Below are 21,352 nucleotides of genomic sequence, written 5' to 3' on the forward strand. Positions count from 1 at the left end.
GTTTTAAAAATTAGGTTATTGCAGCCACTAGCAAACCGCGGAAAAAGAACTGCAATGACTACAAGCAAACAAATAAACAAGACAACAAGGAAATAAATAAGCAAGCAACTTACGCTAGGCTATCACGGCTCTCACACATATTACATCCACTGGGCATCAAAGTTCGCCACCAGTGCAAATAAACGCGCCGACAAAAGAATATACAAAACTGAGAGCACTTCAGAAGGCACTAGGCCTGGCCACGTCGGGCCCCCAAACAGCTGAAGAAGCTGAGTAGACCTCAGTTGTGTCAGCGATAGATGCATCAACACTAGATTTAAGGCATGATGGTGCGCACGGCAGTCCTCTGACATCTTCATTGCATCTTTGACTTCAAGTCGGAGCTGAGCTGAAGCAACCTTTTTGCTTTAAGTTGAGACTAAAGAAGTCGAACTGATTGAGGCAGCGACTGCACAGAGGTTGTCTCACATCTGCTAGTGAGTAGCTTCAACTCACTGTCTTCATCAACACAGGACCTTGGGGTCATCTCGCTGTCCTCAAGATGGTTTGGCTCACTATCTTCCCTAAAGTTCTGCCTGGCGTAAGAGATACGAGTCTGAAAGAGAAACAAGGAGACACGTAACAGGTTTCACAATTATATAAGTAAATAAATGGATCTGTTCTGCATAAGGAACATGTTTTTACAACTACAATTTGAAACTTGTAGTTGTTGCAAACATCCAATCAGATGTAAACAGCAAAGCAAACAACAGTGGAGGAAATGATGCCTATCCAAATCTATACTAGAACAAAGTTTGAAGGCTTGAGAAGGATGAACTTACATTACATGTTAACACGGGCTGGACAAAGCCCTTCTCCATGTTGATGGAAGGATAATTCAATAAATTCCCCAAAGAAAATTCTTTATAAGCGTTGCCATTATTCTACATTTTGCAAAGAGTAAATATAGATCAAATAATATTGGAAGAAATAGAGGATAATGAAGCTCAGGTGCAGACTGATGATACATAATCAAATAGCAATTAATTAAGTACAGCGTTACAAGGCAAAAGGGAGAGAGGTACTGACAAGAGCAATGCAGAGCTCATTATTGTTTTGAGATCGTATGATCCTTTGAGCACGGAGATTCATCTGAAATTAGTTTTCATACAAGAGAGAAGGTAAGGCAGAAGCAGAAATTTAGGAGTTCAAATTTTGAATTGATATCATAGACAGTACCTGACGCTGGGCTCCCAGCTGTTCTAATAGGGGTTTGGCCACTAGAGTAGGGGTAAAGTGTGGTATAGTTGCGCCTATGTTTTCTGTGGCTGCTGATCTATCTGATTTAATAGGTATCACTACCTTTTCCAAATACCTAGTTTGTACTCCTTGAGGATCTGCACTCACCCTCTTCCTTTTGGACATCTATTACGAAAGAACAACATTTGACTGGAAAAACATAGTGTGACGACACATGGAATAGGTACAAAAAATGGATAGGTATGGCATATACTCATATATGATGCTTAAACTAAGCAGATGGTGTAACAAAGTAGAAGTAATGTAAGAGGTCAGATGCAAAATATGTGCGACCAATACAACTTTGCAAAGTTAGAGCAAGCACCTTGATGGGTGAATAAGATAGGCCATCCTCCACCATGCCAACTTTGTTAGCCAGTGGATCGTTCCGCAATATTCCTCTTGTGCGCCCATTCTCATATTCATTTTGATAATGTTCAATATCTGACATGCATGAAAACATAAAAACAAGTGAGATTTTCTTTGTAATGCAGAAGTGATTCTAATCCAATACTGCCTCCTGTAAACCCCTTTGTGCTATCTCTGCAATTCTTTTAAAAGATGCCATGCATGCTGTAATTTGTTGTGTGCATTAATATAATGTGGCCTACAACTCAAAATATGAGAGCTCCAGAAGTGATGACACTTTGCAGATGATAGCTTCAACATATAGTAAAGAAGAACAAGTCGACCTGACCTGACAGATTCGAAATATACTAAGGGAGAACAACTCGACCTGACCAGTCGACCGCAAGAGAAGAGTATCATCTTAAAGAAGAGCAGAAGAGCAAGCAGATTGAAGATATTACAAGACTTTCAGTACAATGTCAGTTGGCCACCCATGATGAACCAGAGCGCACAGATAAATACTATTCTTTCCGGTCTCTCCATATGTGGCTCACATGCATTTTGAAACTAAAGTAGGAACATTTAGCTAACCAATTAAACATCCCTCAGTTTTACTAATATCAGCAATAATATCAGATATGAATTTGTAGAACTAAGCTTGTTTAGCTCGATGGGTGGAGCAGTGCTATTACGACACGAACCACGTAGGCTGATTGTGGTCATCATAAAATGGGGAAAACATAAGCATGATGAGTACAGTGTTGACCGTGGCAGTGGGATGGCAGATCTGAAGCTGCAAACCGTGCAAAGGGTAGTCAGCAACCGATGTTTGCTTTGAAATAACAACTAAGATTTGGTATGGACAAGAAAGTACGGTCAGCAAGTGACAAAGAAATGCAATTATGTTGTCTCTCTATATGTCGCGACATGCATTTGGAAACTCAAGTGGGACCTTTAGCTAACCAATTAAATGTGTCGGTTAACTAATATCAGTATCATATCACAATCATATTTGAACAACTAAGCTTTCGAATTCATAATGTTGTGTTGTTTAGCTTGAAGGGTGGAGTAATGCTAGTACGACAGAAAGCACCTATGCAGATCATAGTAGAGTAGATAAAGGGGGAAAACCCTAAGCATCAAGAGAAAAATCAGGAAAGTGGAACTAGCTAGACTAGTGGCTGGCGCACATGCGTTTCGAAACGAATATAGGAACATTAGGTGACCAATTAAACGTTCTCTGTTTTAGTGATATGAGCATCATATCAGATTCGTATTTCAACACGTAAGCTTTGGGTTGAGGTCTTGAGGAGCAGTGCTAGCACGACACGAAGTACCTACGATGATGATAGTGAATATAAAGGGGGGAAACCATAAGCTTTACGAGTATAGTGCCCGTGCCATGGCGGATCCGAAGGTGCAAACCGGACAAAGCTACTTCGCAACCAATGTTTGCTTTCAACTAGCCACTACGATTTGGTACGGACAAGAAAAGTACAGTAAACAAATTACGATCTATTTTCCGGGTGACATCAATAGCTTAAGCACATATGGAAGAGTACCACCTCTCTTGCGACGCCGTGTAGGCCTATGCTGATACGTTGAAGGTGCTGCGGGTGCGATGGCTGTCGGCGGCGGGGAAGAAGACTTTACACGGCAGACGGCCGGGTTGGGGGATATATCCTGTTGCCGTGGACAAGGCGGTCGTAGGAGCGGCAATGGCAAGGTGGACGACGGCGCCGATGAAGCGAGAGGAGGTGATGAAAGGATCCTGGTCCAGCGCCGTGGATGAGAGACGTCCATCTCTTGCAGTGGACGACGGGGTAGGGGTAGCCGCTCCGGCAAGGTGGAGGATGGCGTGGCGGACGGAGGAGGCTGGCCGCAATGCGGAGGTTGTCGTGCCGCCGACGGTGTATGAATGGGGAAATGGAGGGGAGGGGGATCTCAAACTTTGGGATGCGCTTCTCTGAAATGGGGAAAGTTACGAACTTATCCCCCGTTTAAAATTTCGGACATCGCGTCGGTTGGGGATAGGACGATAATCTCGCATCTCCCAAATATTTGCCGGTAACTATTTCGGGCGAGGAGAGGGTGTTTTGCCGCCCACGGTTGGCGCCCGCGGTGTATGAACGGGCCTGATAGGTAGGGCGGTTGTGTCACGTCTGATGGAAGTTACACATCTGCCCCTATTTAAAATATTAGCCTACATCGATTTCGGACGTGGAGAGTTTGTTTTGCCGCCCACCGTGTATGAATGGGGAAATGGAGGAAGAGACACATGTCTTTCGGACGAGCTTGAATGAAATGTGTTTTGCCGCCCACGTTTGACGCCCACCGTGTCTGAATGGGCTCAGAGGCCGTCGTGTCACGTCTGATATAAGTTACTAGTCTACCCCTATCGACAGAAGTGTAAATCCGGTCGATAAGGATGTCAAGTGTCAGGGGTAGACAGTAATTTCCATCTCGCAAACACTTGCTTCGGGCAGCCCACAAATAATAGTGGGTGTTTAGCCCCTTCGTTCAAAACTTGGGACAATTAGCATTCACGTTTGCCCTGGGACCTGGCAAACTAAATTCAAATCCAATTTGTATTCGATTACGAATATCCACAGATAATTATATGTTTTGTTATTTATTTCTTCAAAACCACAACAAAGATTTATTCCACCTTTATATATGATTATGATTTAGAAATGCCGTGATCTTCGAATTCAGTAGGTTGGATACACTCTGAGTCAAACTGTTATTTCATCCAATACAATATGCTCACACGAAAAACAGTTCACCTTATGTCAATCATACAAGTACTGAGGATTACCTCGCCTAAAAAATTCAGATCATTACAACACATGGACAACATAGGGCGTCTTGCAACATAATCCATTCAGAGACATGACACAACATGCAAGTACAATAATCTAATGACAATTTCAACTGGTATCTAAACAAGACCGGGATTACCTTGGGCTTCAGATAGCAGAAATAGCAGGATCTCCTCCGTCTTCAAATGCAACATTCTTACTTCCTCCAATTCTTGGGTTGCTTTCATAATGCGTGCCGCTAATTCCGTAATTTCCAGCCTCAAGATAAAGATTACCTCATTCATGGCAGCCACACCATCTCTTTCTGCCTCTAGTAGAGCCTCAAGCACTATAATATCTGTGCTCAGACTGCTCTCTGGCGGTGTTGCCTCTGAACTGCTACCATCTGGTAACATGGATGGCGCACTGCTTCCACAAATAGATTCTAGGGTTGTACATTGTGTCGTAGTGTGAACGGCATCCTGAAAGGTTTCTGCTGGACATCAGTAAGAGATAGTTATCGTATGATCCAGGCAGTAAGCTTACATGGTAAACGACGGACGAATTATTGCCGAGCATGGCAAACTATATTTAAATGGTTCGAAGCAGCATCAGCCGAAAAGAAATTAAAATGGTAAGATGAAACTAGGGATGTAAGTGGCACATAAACGACATCTGCCAGTCCCATCTAGTTAGTTTTTGCTACCTCCCTAGTTCATTTTCCTCAAAAAACAAAAACTCTTTTGAACTATCATACCACTAGTGGACTTTAATCGGGATTAAACGGGACCCAGTTGACATCCCTAGTTGAAAGGGAGTGTAAAACCGCTATATTTAAGTTGCCAAGGCATCTAAGCAGTTGAAATAATCTGAGAAAGCACTTAACAGTGTGGCCTCATATAAACTACGAAGACAGTCTTGTGATGAAGTTGAGAGGAAAAGTTAAGGACTCAAATGAAATAGGCATGCATTTCTTTACGATAGTACAGCAGGCACTGCTGACATATTGGCCAACTCAGGTATAGCGTAACAACAAATAAGCATTCGAATCAAGCAATACAGCAAAGCAGACAACTGAACTATTTGTAATTCGGTAGGATTACACGTTGAGGGCACAAGCCAAGAAAGCAGCCCACTCGCATTACATTTCACATGTACTAAAACACACTGGCTTACCATATGTTGCTGTGAAGCCTAGCTGCTGTTGCAATGTTCTTTGAAGATATCGTCAACATCCCGTGGTTGCAAATCTAGTTGTTGTAGTTTATTCTGCACCATCTATTTAGGTAAAATTAATTTTAATCGCATGCACTGGTCCGAATTGATCATCAATGGTTCATCTAAACTAATGAAAGAAGGGTGTGTGCATACACGACAATATATCTGCTTCCCTCTATTTTTATGCTTGTTCGAGGTGCCAGCCCCAAAAGAACAAATATTTTGCTTGATGGGGTTGGCAGCTCCATAATTAATAGAAGCATCAAATTAGTCATGCAACTTGGGAAGATTAAGAACACACAAACAAGTAATCAACAGAGAAATTCAAAGGTGCGGTGCTTATGCAAGGAAAGTGAACGTAGGCGTCGGCCGTTGGATAATAGTACCTGATTCTTGGCGGCGTATGGGTATCGTTGTCATACTTGATAGCTAAGGATCATCGATGGTGCTCATGTTGCGGTTGAGTTTGGGCCGGCTATCGCTGTCGCTGAAGCGGCTCCGGTGCTACGGTTGCGGCGCCTGTCGACATACAAGAAAGCTCATCTATGGTAAGTGAACAGTTGCATGATAAAGAGGAAAACCGAAGGAGTACAAATCGAAATAACCTGATGAGGCTGAGGCATCGGTAAAGCAAGGCCGGTGGAGTTGAATATGGCGTCCGTGGAGCGGGTCCGGTGCAGTGGACGAAGGCTTCGGCGGGCGCGTTGTATAGTGCTTTCGTTGAGGCGGATCAGTTGCGGCGAACGAGGGCTTGTATGAAGGGCCAGCGAAGGGGCGGGCGAGGGAGTCAGTGAAGGGCCTACGCTGTGGTGGACGAGGGCGCCGGTTAAGCAGATCCGGTGCGGTGGACCATGATGGCGGTCAAGGAGATCTGGAGCGGTGGACAAGCCAGTCGCTGAAGCGGCTCCAGTGAAGTGGTGAGTTGGCAGTTGGGGGTTCCAAGGTGCGGAAGGTAGATCCGGCGGGGTGTGAGGTCCACCGCTGCGGCGGAGGACTAGATTCGGCGGCTTGCCGTGGTTGGGGGGTCGGGGAGGGGAAGGGGAGGGGCTCTGGGGAAGAATGTTGGGGGCAAAGAGGGGAAAACAATGGAGTTACCAAAGCAGCCCTTTTCCATTCATGTGGCAGGGGTAAAACAGGAATATCGCAGGGCTAAACTTTCGGGCACGTGATATTTCGATGTGAGCGGGCAGTTTGAAAGCTTTTGGTGCCTAAAATTATAAGTATTCTGCTCTCGTACGGCCGACTGTGATATCATGGCCGACAATTTGTTTGTTTTGCACGCAAAAAAATGTGCAAGTTTTGAAAATCAATGTCTCCAACTCGAAACTTAGATTGTCCATTCAATTCAAATATGGATCATTGAGCTACTACAAGCAAATACCATCATACGGTCCAATTCAAATGAAATTCCAAATGTGTTTATCCTAAATATGATGACAAAAGCAAAAATGTGTATGTGTATGAATCAATGTTGGGGATATCGCTTATCGGGAGCTTATCGGTCGACCCAAGATAAGGGGTAAATCGGCCAGTTTATCGGCATATCGGCTGATTTATCAGCCGATTTATCTTATCGGCCAGACACCGGTAAGCGATAAATCGGCCGATTTATCGGAATATCGGAAAATATCTTGAACAGTGGTATGAATAAAGTGGATGATTATAAAGTTTGACGATGCCCGTATGTGTATATCTCTAGGTTTGATATATGAATTTGAAATCACGAAATCCCGGCTTAAAAATGTACCTCCGTTTAAATGAATTACAAAAGCTAATGATGGAGTCAAATTCCAAAATTCCAATCTTAGGTTTGTAATTCTGGTACATCAAGGTATATCACGCATGTTCAAAAGTATCGTTATCTCATAGTACAAACTGTGAAACAAATTGATCAACCATGAGTGCACAATATCTCAATTACACTAAAGTCCCTCAAATATAGACACCTCACTCTTTATCTGATGTCAACCCCCCCCCCCCCCACCACCACCACCACACACACACACACATAGAGAAGTCGTTCTCTCCCCCAAACACCAACACACGAGCACATTAACACCCCTCTCTCTTGTAAAGTCCGGACCCCAACATAGGTCTCTATCACATTGTCTCTCGGGCATGCACACATCTCTTCCCTCACTCTCTAGGTCTCCCGCTATCTCTCTTACCCAAGCACACGCACTATGTAGAGTGTATATTTCCCATACACACAAAACGTCGCCCCCAAACGTCTATCTCCCTAGTCATGTGGTTCTCGCGCACTCACCTCACACACCACCCCCACTGCAAACAAGCACACTTTGTCTCCTTGTGCACCACTCTCCTCTTTCTATCTCTCCCACATGCGGACCCGCCCGAGCTCCTTCCATGTATACATATATGTCGTGACTCTTTGCATAGCTCCCTAATGTATAATCGTTCTCGATTTCGCACATTGTTCTCTACACCATTATTCTAGATCTCTCATGAAGTCCCTATCACACACACGATGACTCGCTTCCCTTGCGTCTCCGTTCATAGGCCAATTTCGGACAACATCAACATTGTCTCCTATCTATACGCCATTTATGGACACAGACGACCCATCTCGCCCCCTCTATTCCTCTCTCTCTCTCTCTCCGTCGCTAGCTCTCTCTTTCTCTCGCTCTCACACCCCTCTCCCACACACACACACTCGATGTCTCTTCCAAATAGTCTGCTCCCCCCGCCCGCACCTATGCTATCTCGCTACTACACATGTCACACCATTCCCCCTTCCCTTATACTAGGTTTACATCATCAGTGGTCTCTCTACTCCACATACACTCTCTCCCTCTCACACACGAACGCGTGCACAAACACACACAGACATTCACAAACGCCCATTTATTTGGATCCTCATCTCTCCTCATGTCCGCATGTGTATCTCACACAATCACTCTCTAATTATGTATATGTGTCTCCACGTTACACAACACAAAGCCCCATGTACATGTCTCTCTCTATCCTCCACACACATAGACACAAAGAATCTGTTACCATTGCCTCAGTCTCTAACATATCACACACGCACACTGTCTCTCTCTCTCTCGCAAACACGCTCAACAAGGGTTTCCCTGTGAATAACTTACCGTCTATTCATCAACAGTCGTGGCAGTACGGCAAACACGAGACGTGAAAAAGAATAAATCTACACGTGCTTAGACCACCTAGTATGACTACTAGGACTAGGGCAAGCCAAAAAGCGCGCCGCCGTCACCCCCTCCTCGTCGGCGACGGGAAAATCTTGGTTTTACATAGTCGAGAAGTCATTATGCTAAGGCCCCACATGTCGAGACGTTGAATAGAATGTAGATGCTAGTTTACAGAAGCAAGTATCGATAATACGTTTGTATCTCCATACTTATATTTCTTCTCTTATAAAAAACCGAGTTGGTGATGATGGTACGTGTGCCATCTTGCAATATAGACCGTCCGATCTATATCTGACGGATGGAAATTAAACTAAAAGATACCCGCACCCCTCTCCACATTTGCAGACAAGGCCTTCCCTCATTCATCCTTATCTCCAAGAAACCTCATTGTTGAGCAATTAAGAAAGGAAGCCTCTGGAACAAACTGGCCTGGTGGCCGCTGCCGACGTCGTCAATCCCCATGCCTCCGCTCAGTCCGACCACCAACCACCACCACACCCCACTCCTCTTCACCTTATCTCATATTTCTCGAGATATCATTAGTTTTTACAAATGGGATTACTCCCGCAAGGGTCAATCACAACAAGTGTTTTATAAAAAATGCATCTTTATGTTCCGTGCAATTCACGGATCTTGCTAGTACTCCTACACAAGACTAAGTTGGTGATGCTGGTGTGTCTGCCATCCGTCATTTCTGACCATTAGATCTACATCTAACGATTGTGAGGTAAGTTGTTGCCTTTTTTCACCAACATCCCACTTGTCTACCAATTTGAAGAAAGACCCATAATTAGTATCTTAAAACCAACCACATCCCTCCCTGACCTCACCAAAACAGTCCAAGGAATATATTCTAATTGAAACATAATATATCTCTAGTGACATATGTATATCAAAATTAGAGTGTTTTGTACCAAGTTTGTGAATAAGTATTATTCTAATTATGATTCGTTGCAACGGACATGAACATTGCTAGTATTTCAAACCATGCATTTTTTCCTAGTATTCCATAGTTTCGAGTTTTCCATCAAGATATTAGTCACTCATGGTTAATATTTACTTTCAATCATGTACACATATGCACTATGTAACTAGCCTTGCTTATTGGCTTCCAAAGCTTAACTTTAACTCCTACTTACAATATGTAGAGTATTTAACAAAACACTACCACTTTCAACCAGCCCTAGGAAGAGTCTATTCTACAAAAAATAGCAAAAACATACCCAAAATTTCTTAATCCACGCCAAAAACTACCTAGTACTCCTACCGATTAGGTTCGTTTAAACCCATTTATGACAGGGTTGGCCCACACGTCCGTGCTGAGAGGCAGCTTAAACCAACACGTTTTGTTTGACCGTTGACATGAGGGACCCACATCTGACCTTCTATCCTGTTATTCCCCCTCAAATCATTATTTTTCCTGAACATTACTTCAAACAGTACTGATGCGTGTTCGTCGGTGGCGCCGGTGGTGAGCGAGTTGGCCGCCGCTCCGCCGGACGGGCCGGACGCCGCGCTGGCCTCCGCACGGGTTGGCAGGCTGGCCCGAGCGTGACTCACGAGCGAGCAAGCCGCCGCGCTGGCCTTCGCTCGAGCCAGATGGCTGGCCTCAGCGCGGCGCGCGCGAGCAAGCCGCCACGCTGGCGTGCCAATCTAGCTAGCAAACCTTGCAGACAAGCAGCTGGACGGAGCTATCTTGGCTAGCTAGCAGCCGCGAGCGCCGGACGGAGCTGGCATCCGGGCTGCCGCAACATGGGCTCCGCACCGCCGGCGGTTTTGACCTCGCCTTCTGCCGATGGCGGTAGCTGCTACCCATGGCCGAGGATGACTAGGTGGATGGGCCGGAGGTAGGAGGTCACTCGAGGATTTTTGTTGGTAAGAGCATGTACAATGGTTGATAAGGTAGTCTTATCTTAAGTTTGCCACGTATGCAAGTGGTAGTAGTTTCTTGGCATTTTAGTGGTTTCTTGCATTATTAGAGCAAGTACAATAGAGCTGAGTCAGCGGGCTACAAGAAATAAACTAGTATATTTCTGGTTAGTTGGAGGAAAGAGAAGAGGAGAGAGAAGGTAAGCGGGCTCTTCGTGAAGAGCCAGCTCTAGCACGTGCTCCTAGGCACTTTCTGAGAATGAGAAGTGGGCCACATAATAAAAAAGTAGTACACTCTTTTGATCTATTATTGTACATGTTGGCTATAAGATGGGTTGTAGATGACATGGCACTGGCTTATAGCCAGCAGCTGGCTATACTATTAACCATTAGGGGTTTCTTGTAAGGAACAATGTACGTACTACTAGCAACAAAAGCGATTCTAGGTTGCGTTGTACTCCAACGAGTACTACTAGTGGTCGCGGGAGTGTATACCTCATTTTGTGGGTTCGATCCCGGCCGAACGCACGAAGGCCTTTTTTTAAATAGTACTACTACACTTCGCTGCAAGCCAACATTTTACACAGGTAGTTTGAGTTTTCAAGTCAAACGGACGTGCGGCCCCACAATCTGGGTGCACTGGACAGCCTAGCCACGTGAACGGGTTTTCCTTCCTAGCATCCCGTGGCTCGCGTGCTCGCCCTAGCCGCACCTCGCTTCCAGCTTCCAGCTAGTAGAATATTTAAACTAGCGCCTCCCAATTAAGCCCGAGGAGCCGGAAAAGCCTGGCGGGGCATGGGGAACTGTGCAATATGGCTCTGTACGTAAAGTGCTCTACTACTACTCTGTAGCTTGTGGCGTTGCATGCATGGACTTCACTCCATTATCGGCTCTACTACAAAAGAAATTCCTCTTGACGTGTTTTTTTTGAACGGAGGCAAAAGCTTTGCTTCATCTCATTCATAAAGAAGGAGCTACTAACAAAGTTCGACGAGATCCATTACACCTCCACAAATGGAAGCGAAAAGCCTAGTCTTGCTGTATCAAATAACTCAAATGTTCTGCCCCCACAGTAACCATCGCTGATAAACAGGCTGCTAGTGTGTGCGTGAGAGGAGCACCTGAGTAGGCCAGCTACATGAGAGGAGCGGCTGAATAGAGCACCGAGAGTACCCACTAGGCCACTACGCAGGTGTACTTCCCCTGCATTGATAGTACATCGATGGTTCTAGAGAACAGTAGTACCTCCACTTCCAACTATAGCTCCTTGGCCCTGAGATTCAAGAGTTCAAAACTGGTGCACTATACTAGACTAGAAGTACAGTACATCGCATTACTAGTTGAGAAAAGTAGTACTAGTACTGCTACAGTACGAGTACGTACTCCTCCGTCAAATAATGTAAGACGTTTTTTGACACTAGTTGGCGTGTACAAAAAATGGCAAAAACATACCCAAAATTTCTTAATCCACGCCAAAAACTACTACCTAGTGCCAAAAATTTCTTACTAGTGCTATTATTTATAGTATAATGCAATCCCATAACGTTCCATAATGCTAGTACTAGTAGTAAATAATAGCCTCACCCCTTCGCTGAGGAACGATCTACAGTTGGAAGGGACGAGGCCCTACGGTTACTACGCTCTTATCTCCTCCTCGCCAGTTCCCCTCCCCCCGAAGAGAAGGCAGTTCGTCGCTGCACCCATGGATTCGCCAGGCGGTTCTCCTCCTCGTCGGGGCTGGGAGACCTTGGACGACGATCCTCTGGGAGAAATCGCACGCCGCTCCGACGTCCTCACCGCCGCAAGACTCGGTGCTTCCTACACCAACTTTTTCAAGACGCTGCTTAAACAGGCTTGGGAAAAGGCCATGCTTGTTGGTCTTCCATGCGTCCTCGAGGAGAAGGTTCTTCTATGGGACAATCCTTCGAACAGTCCACCGCTCCCCGGCCATGGTTGCACGTTGACTCCGCTAGAGTTGCCGACGTTGAGAGGTAGTCGGATTTTGTCCGATGAGCAGGTCAGTAATGGAGTTTGATCAGGTAATACATAGTTATTCCATTTCCATCCCGTAATTTCTCCGCTGCCCACCGTCTTATATATAGGTCTGGGTCGGTGCCGATGAAGATTAGCTTGCATAACTCCGGCCGGATACCACCATCATTTTGCACAACATCCACAGCAGTGCGGCCGTTCCGGTAGACCCCTTCTCCACCATTGGGATCGGCCTTCCGGACTGGCTGGGCTTGAATACGTATGATGATGCCTACATGAGATTGAAGAAGATAGCAATTGCGGACCCGCCGACAAAAGTGACGCGGCTACGACGATTACTATCTCATCGCGGTGTTCGACATAAGGATTGCCATCAATGCAAGAGGCAGTAACGGCAGAGGCTGGCGCATGTTGGCGGCGGCAGATTTGTACCCCTACACGTTTGAAGACGCCGTGCGCCATCTAGGCCGCATCTTCGCGGTGACAAGCCAGGGGACTTGTTTCATCTGGTTGCCATCCTACGGTATGGGAGATTATAAATGTTATGCACAAACCATCATTTGCGTCCCTAATGGTACTCCATTATTTTGCAGGGACCAGTCATCCCCTGATCAAAATAAGATCGCTGATCCTGGATGTGCATTTGCATCCGCGATTTGCTCTAACCTGGAACCTTGTAGCTGACTTTGGCATATTGGGATCAACTATCTTAGCAGTCGTTACCCATGGTACCACTGATGTCCAACATGGTCACACAATCTACCATGATCGGACCGTCACCATCTACCCAGGTATTCCATTTTTTAACCCTCTCGCCTTCTCTTTCATTGTTGTACTAGTAGTATACTTTGTAGTACTAGTAGGAGTACTTTTTACCTTGGAGGACGCGTATAGCCAGCTAGGCCCTTGAAGACTTGAACCCACTAGCTGCCACCATTTTTGTTTTTGCATGTCTTACTATCTCATCCATGTAGCCAAGAGTGGCTATATATAATAAGCCAGTTATTTTACTTCCTCTATATCGGAGTAGTACTATTTGCTGCACAGTATTACTGACCGCCATATTTGAGCACAACATTATTATGCATGGACCTTGACTATGTACGTCACCATGTGTCCAGATCTGGGATGCCGCGTGTACCAGATGAACGGCGCCGAGTTCGACCCCCGTGATGCTACGTGGGTGTCGAGGAACACTCTTGGAGAGTACTCGCTTTTCATCGGGGACAGCTACCCCATTCTGAAGCGGATGCCACCTTTCGTGCACGACACGGAAGGCCTGCCGTTCATGAAGCATGGTTGTGTCTTCAGTGCGCACCGCCGGATGAACGTCATGCTGGGCCACGCTATCCCTGATTTATGCCGCTTCAGCTTGGATGAGTCTCCATCGTGTGGAACCAGACTAGAAAGCTGCGACAATGATTTCCGTTGCCCACCGCTATGGATCGTTCCATCCATGAAGAACACCTGGGACTGGAACCTGGAGGAGGACATGTAGCCCATCTATAACGTGTATGTGGAGTACGGTAATTGTGAACGGTAGCGCTGTGAATATATGTAGACTAGTCGTGCACAAGTTTATCACATGAATTGGAGATGAACTTGTGTGGCATACTGGCATTTGTCCTTTAGAATGTATTACTAGTAAATGTGTTATGTGTATGTGCAACTTGTGTGGTTGTTGCACGGGCTCCAACACGCTCTTTGAGAAAAAAAGGTGGCACAGCTTTGGATATACGTGACGTGGCGGCATCATACAGTAGCATCGTTCGCTATAGTTGTAGTACACTCCTACTAGGACGACAACTCCTATAAAACCTTGCGCTTGGCTCTTTGCCTCTTCGGGAAGTTCAATAGTTCGTACTCGTGTGAACCTTGCACTTGGCTCTTCGCCTCTTCGGAAGGTCCAACAATGATGATACTACAGTACAATATGCTTCTGGCAATCTGACACCGATTGAACTGCTGCACGTCCACCGCGAGGGCGAGGGCGACGAAGAGGGAGAGGGATAGGGAGAGGGCGCTGTAGTCAAAACCCTCTCCTCGTCCTGCGAACCACCGCGCGCGTGGGCGAGGGAGAGGCGTAGTAAGCAAGCTTCTCCTCGTTCGGCAAGTTGACAGGACACATCAAAGCAGTACTGGTACTAGTAGTAGTTGTCCATACTGCGTCCTTTCCGATTAATATGGCTTAATTTGAAACGAGAAAAATACACTGGCGGTCAACATATGTAACAATACGCTCTTTACGGTCACTACATATAGTTTTGCGGCGATTATACGATCACTAGCTCATCGTAGAGCACCGTATTGCACCCTACTGACCGGCCACATAGTCGACGTGGCACTTTCTTGACTGGTTAAATTGTCACCTGGTTTCTGGGTCCCACCTGTCAGTTGGCAGAGCAAAGAAATCAGTTAAACAAAACTTTACGCAGGCGCGACACGAGTCCAACCCTTGCGCGCGAACCGCCCTGGCTGTGTATGTGAGTGCATGCACGTGTCCTCCCTCGGTCTTCCAACAAAGAGTGTACATCGGCTATAAAACAAAGAGTGTAGTACATGATGTACATCTACACTTCCAATGCATTTAGCCTTTAATCTAAATCGATATTGATTGACTAATGCACCAACTTGTGCTGTAGGTATAGGCTACATGTCTATCCTTAATTACAGCATGCAACGGCCTTCATTTAATCTTCTTATCTCAATGGTCGCATGCACACATAAGTCTGCTACTTTTGGGCGTTAATTATGCCTTGGTCAATGTGTAAATCTCTAAATGTACAGTTTTTCACGGACGTAGGGAGTAGGTTGAGCACTTGAGCGTGAGTGTGTGTGTTGCGTTGTGTGCTATGTGCCGCATGGGTGCGTGAGTGTTGCGTGCGTCCATGTGTACGTGTGAGTATTGCATGTTGCATGCATGCATGCATGCATGGGGCTTACTCCCTCCCATTGACATGTTCATATTTCAAGCTTCCTCTGTTCCCTCCATATGGTGATACTCCCTCTGTTCCCAAATAGTACGGAGTAAAAGCCTCCCTTTGTTCCCAAATACGGAGTATTTGTCTTTCTACAGATTTCAACAAGTGACTAGGTACGGAGCAAAATGAGTGAAGTGAGCGTAGAGTCATAGGGATACTGTAGAAAGGAAGTCCTCACGATCCATTATTCTCCATCTCGGTCAGAGAGAACTATTCAACTAGTCTTCGCAGTGAAGTGACAATACACGCTGCAGCAGATGGGACATGTCATTAATAAGCTGAACCAGCGTGTTGGTGTTACTAAATCAGCCTTACCCAGTACTGCCATCATGTTTGCCAGTAGAGCACGCTTCCGCAAATACGCCTACGCACCTCTGTCCTCCATTAACTGAAATATGGGCCCTGTTGTGGTAGACCCACATGTCATCGGTGTAACTATTTACATTCCGAAGGACGGTATATCCTGGTAGTAGTACTAGTAGAATTGAGATTGAATGCACTTTCTTCCCCGTCTTCCACTCTTCTTCCTCCTCTCTTCTTCTTCCTCCTCTCTTCCCCATCGTCGGCCGCACACCATTTACCCCCGCTCACTGCTCGCCCGCGCGCGCCATCTTCCTTGGTAGCTCGCACGTACCATATCTCCCCGCTCACTGCTCAGCCACACGAGGAGAAGCTTCTTCGCTCGCCCGCCCGAACCCACTTCCCCGCTGGCTCGCAGGCACCGAAAACACCAATGGCAGAACCGACTGACACGCAGAGCCACGATTGGAATTCCCTCCCCGATGTTCTCTTGGAGCAGATCTGTAGTCGTATGGACCTACTCAGCACCGTCCGTTTGGCCACATGCTCGGTGTCTTTGTACCGTCTACTTGTCTGCAACGGGCCGGCTCTTTTCAAGACACCCTACTTGCTGATGCCCGATCCTCGCAGGTGGCCCAGACACCGACTTGACGATCCTACAGAGGTTGCCGTGGTTCCCCTCGACATGCTATCACTACCCGTCCACCTGTCCTTCATGTGCGGCCACTACTGAGCGGGCATGAAGGCCAACTGGATCGTCCTCATCCACCACACCGGTAGTCCGTGGCGTCTCGTGGATATCTACACCCAGCGAGAGATTCTTCTTCTTTGGTTTGTGTTAACGTATAGTAGGTCGATCATTCTAGGCCTAATTAACTTTGAGCGCATGCATGCTACGCATCGTGAATCCTCGATCAGTGTTGTGATTTTATGGTTCCAAAGCATGGTGCCACATCAAATTTGCGCATTGCATATTCAAGCACCACACACACCACTTCCATATACATAATTGGGCCACATGCACAGAGTGGGTTTTGTCTTCAGACAGTACTCCCTCGCGAGTTTATCGGTGACAAGCTAGCCCATTTTGCGGGGTCGTGTGGACGTCCATATCACTATGACCAACAATGAGCGAGTGAGGTTGTACTATCAAGTTGGATTCTGTTTGGTCCGCGTTACAGTATGTCTTGGTGAGATGCCCTCCCCCCGACACGTGTGTGTGGGGGGGAGGTACTTCGCACTACCAGCAACCTTCGTGGGGTCCGGGAAGTCCGGTTATTTTGCTAGGCACACCTGCCAGACCAAAGTTCTGAATGGTATTATTAAATATCACACCACACCCCTTTAATACATATAGTATAGGGCCACCCGCATGTGGTTTGTATGTGGTCTCACCCATCTCCCGCCACAAGCACACATTTGTGGGTCGGGACACAGTCCACCTTTGTCCGGAAGCAAAAGGGGAGTTTGACCATATATATGATGGACTCCTATAGGTTTTGTGTTATGGTAGGGTGAGATTTCAAACCTAACTATCTGGGGGCATCCATTCATAGCTAGGATTCCCTTGCCGCCGACACGAAGTGGGGTTCGTAGGGGGTGGCTTACTAGCAATACTGTGCACTTTGTGTGACATGTACCACATCAAAGTTGTGCGTTGGGTATTCGAACATCAAAACACCCTTTTCATACATATATTTGGTCCACATGCAAGTGTGTTCGTGTTTTGACCCTTTCCCGCATTATTCTTTTTGCCGAATTTATAAACAGCACACGAGTTTGATGCAGAAGCCGTCTGCAATTGGGTACGCAACAGACATGGTACGGTCAGACTAGTCGTGTGCCACGCACGTGCCCCTGCAGTCACTCACATCAGCACAGTAGATTGGGCTCCATGAAGCATGCCTCTCGCTCTCGAAAATATCTACCGCCTCGTAATCTCGAAAATATCTACCAGCGTAGAAGGTTTTTCTGTTTGATAGCACACGATTCGTATGTACGGACCGTGTGCGATGTCTATTACTCCTGCTCTACTTCAATCAGTTGATCCAAATTTTTAGTAGCCCCAGATTTTTTTTTCAACTGGAGCCCCGGCGTTTTACTCCCGCTTGCATCCCTCGCAATCTCAAAAATATATGCTCGGCTGGAGTGGTTTTCTATTTGATAGCACATGACTATTATGTTTTAACCGTGTGTGATGTTCATTACTCCCACCCCGTTCTGCTTCAATCCCTTGATCCAAATTTTCGGTAGCCCCGCCATTTTACTCCTGCCTAGTAAAATTTTTAGTACCCGCGGCATTTCCTCAAAAACCACATTGGACCTCCTCCACACACACACCCCAAATCCTTCGCTCACCCCAAATCCCCCGCTCACACACATACACACCACCACTCCCTCGCTCGAAACCTAGCTAGGTCGCCGCCGCCGCTACTCCGCCTCCATCTTAAACCTCTGCCGGTCTACCCGTGCAGATTAACCACGGATATACATACCGTCGCCGCCCTGAGTTTCTTAGATGACGCCTGCGAAACGCCCCCTTTCCCACAGATCCCCATCCCCACCTCCTCCCCCACTCCAGAGCGTCGCAGCCTATGCCCGACTACACTTCCCGAGAGCTCGAGGAGCGAATGGCCAAAAACAGCTTTATCGCGGCCTCTTCGCCAGATGTTGGCGAGGTGGCCGCCGAGGAAGCTCGCGATGATGACTGGAACTGGATGGAGCCTTTCAACCAGCGGGCTAAAGTATTCTGGCATGTCGCGGTCACCGGTTATGACATCGAGGTTGTCGACACCGACGGCTTGAAGCGGGTTATGTCACGGGTTAAGTTGCCCACCCCCAACCCTTCGGGTTCGACAGCCATCAATCTCATTGATGGCCATGCCGCTGATCTCCTGTGGCTCGTTTTTCCATCCTTCATCGCCATGGAGCCCCTTTTGTCATTTCTGAAGGACATGTTCTGCAACACTGTCTTGGGATCCTCAGCTCACAAGTCAGACCTCATCGACGGCGACTACGAGGAGGAGCCAATCTGTGACAAGTGAGGAAACCCATGATTTGTTTTCTTGAACCCCTTTTGTAGTGAGAACATGTCCAGTATTTATTGCTATATTTGGTTGTTTGCATTACGCCTTGTTTATTTCTATGGTTTATGGTTGTTCGGTTGATTGTAGTTAGAATATGTCCAGTTTCAATTGTCATCTTTGGTTGTTCGTACTATGCCTTGTTTATTTTAGCTATTAATAGTGTGATGTTCTATGTGTGCTAGTATGAACTGTGCAGTTCAATTTCATCAATACCAATTTTAACAATAGCTCCTTGAATGACTATATTTGGTTGTTGTTAAGCATGTTGTACTCCCTCCGAACCTTTTTAGTTCGCATATAAGATTTGTCTAAAGTCAAGCCTCGTAAAGTTTGACCAACTTTATAGGAAAACATACCAACATTCACAATATGAAATCAATATCAGTACATGTGTCACGACATAAATTTTCATATTGTATAACTTTAGCATGGTAGATGTTGATATTTTTTATATAAATAAGGTCAAACTTTATGAAGTTTGACTTCAGACAATTCTTATATGCAGAGTAAAAAGGACCGGAGCGAGTATTTAACACGGCTTTCCATTTGATTTAACAATGGCACTGTTTGGATATTCCAACTTAGCTAGAGGTTAGAGTTAGTTTCTAGCTCATGGCAGTTAAAAGGGAGAAAGAGAGAGAGATTGGTGGAATAGTAGATTGTATTTCTTGAGCCTCATGGGCATATATAGGATTACATGGTCATCTTGGAGTACAAGTCAAGGTAGAATAAATTCTACGCTATCCTATGTTTCCTAAACAATGATACTCAACAATGACTAACCCTGAACTAACTCTAGCCAAAGAGGTGTTTGGATGACAGTGTTAGATTGACAATAAATGCACTACGAGAACTAGCCCCAATCAGCACCTCTTGGGCGGCATAGTTATTTTGGTGGATCAAACGTAACTAGCTCAAACTAGCCCTCGTGTTTGGCTAAAGAAAAAAGATCTTTGTCTCCACAATGAAGAAGACATCAGTTCATTACAGGATGGTACTAACTGTTATACCTTGTCTTTTTAATTCCTTTGCGCCATTTCAGATCTAGAGAAGACATTTACGCATATCCTTGTCTTCAGGCCTTTCCAAAGTAGTTCACTAATGATTACCTCTCAAACCACCTGCACGGTCAGGAGGCGAGGAAGGTTCATACAACACCCACGGTTCAATATTGAAGTGTTCCTTAAGAGTACGAAGGATGGACGGTCAATCATCCATAGGTACTGGCCTGAAGTTGCGATGACCTTCAACATCAATGAAGGCTCAATATTCGCCTTCTGCTTCAGCAGTTTTCCAGATGAGATCCATCTGTCTATTTACCATCTATGATGCAAATTTTTAAAGGTTATAGATGTTGCATGTGAAACTTGGTGCTGGTGCAGTTGTGTAATGGGGTAGCTGAGTGCTGAAGCTATATGATGTCGTACTCTGATGTATTTAAATTATGAAATCCTGCTTCCTTAATATGAAAATGAAATATATTGTGTGCTTAATATGAAATGTCAATTAGATTAATAAATGGATTATTAATAATAGGGCAATTAGCCTGCTAATGGGCAATTAGCCTGCTAATTGACAATTAGCCTGTTAATTGGGTTTTCTATTGCAAACGGTTATTGAGAAAACCCCGTAGGCGATGACCTCAGGTAACGCGCACAGTTTCTAGGAATAAACCATGTTGGATCAATGAACAATCACAAACGACATCCTCTTGTAAACCATTTGCATTAGGCCACCTTGCGCAAACGTTTACCACATAAAAAGTGTCTGTGATGGACAGCCTTTGCCACACAGTTTCTTCTACGCACCGTGTGTGATGCATTCAATAACGCAAACGATAAAATTGTTAATACCATCTGCAATGGCAATGCTATTGCAATGATTTAATGGGGAAAATTGTGTGTGATGTACCTACGAACGGAAACGTTTTCCTTGGAGTGACTGTGTGGGATGTATATACGAACGGAAACGTACTTCTTGGATTAACTGTGTGGGATGTACATATTAACGGAAACATATTCCTTGGATTGACTATGTGGAATGTGCATACAAATGGAAACGGTTAGCCGGGACTGACTGTGTGGGATGTACTGACGAGTGGAAACGATTGGCCTGTATAATTGCATTTTTTAGCACAACTGTACGTATAACCGTATTTGATCGCTCGCCCGTCACACACGACCTCATTTTGCCGAGCGTGTGTGCTAGGAGGGCCTATCCCCGATGGTTTCTGGGTCATGTCGGCAGGACCCCCCTATCGCACACACTCACTTGGCGACGGTTCCAAATGCTGTCGCGGAAAGGGG

Source organism: Aegilops tauschii, chromosome 4 (assembly GCF_002575655.3).
Source record: "Aegilops tauschii subsp. strangulata cultivar AL8/78 chromosome 4, Aet v6.0, whole genome shotgun sequence".
Taxonomy (NCBI): Eukaryota; Viridiplantae; Streptophyta; class Magnoliopsida; order Poales; family Poaceae; genus Aegilops; species Aegilops tauschii.